Below are 735 nucleotides of genomic sequence, written 5' to 3'. Positions count from 1 at the left end.
AGCGTCTGCCTTTGGCTCAGGTCATGATCCCAGGGTCCTGGGTCAAGCCCCGCATCGGGCTCCCTGCTCGGCGGGAAGCCTGCTTCTCCCTCTCCCACTCCCCCTGTTTGTGTTCCCTCTCTCGCTGTGTCTCTCTCTGTCAAATAAATAAATAAATAAAAATTAATTAATTAATTAAAAAGTACTTCAGCAAATAACCACCGATCAAACAGCTGATTGTAATGGCTGCAATGAGGGAGGTTGAAACCTGGACCAGAGGGGAAAGTCCTGGGAGCGGGGGGTTGGGGGGGTGGGGGAGTAGGAGTGGGGGGTGGTCAGAGATTTGGGTGAGCTTGATTCTGGGCCCCGGGAGCCTTGGGAGAAAGAAGCATAGTAAGGTGAGACCTGCACCGTGGTGAGGACTGGGAAAAGAGGAGGGAGTTCCAACAGAGTGACTGCAGGGCACCACCTCTGTTTGTGCGGTGGCTTCCAGGCCCTTTTGCTCCCAGCCCCTCCTTGGAACAAGACAGCCTATATCCAACACAGCAAGATTAGAGTGGTCCCTGGCTATTCTTTCTACTAGACACAGAAAACTTGTAGGGAGTGAAAAGAAAAAAAGAAAGAAAGAAAGAAAGAGAGAGAGAGAGAGAGAGAGAGAGAGAGAGAGAAAGAAAGAAAGAAAGAGAGAAAGAGAGAAAGAGAGAAAGAGAGAAAGAAAGAAAGAAAGAAAGAAAGAAAGAAAGAAAGAAAGAAAGA

The sequence above is a fragment of the Callorhinus ursinus genome, unplaced genomic scaffold (genome assembly GCF_003265705.2).
Source record: "Callorhinus ursinus isolate GAN/ISIS: 27379988/994484 unplaced genomic scaffold, GSC_fseal_2.0 scaffold13, whole genome shotgun sequence".
In the NCBI taxonomy this organism is placed as follows: domain Eukaryota; kingdom Metazoa; phylum Chordata; class Mammalia; order Carnivora; family Otariidae; genus Callorhinus; species Callorhinus ursinus.
Note: the sequence above shows the minus strand (reverse complement) of the source record.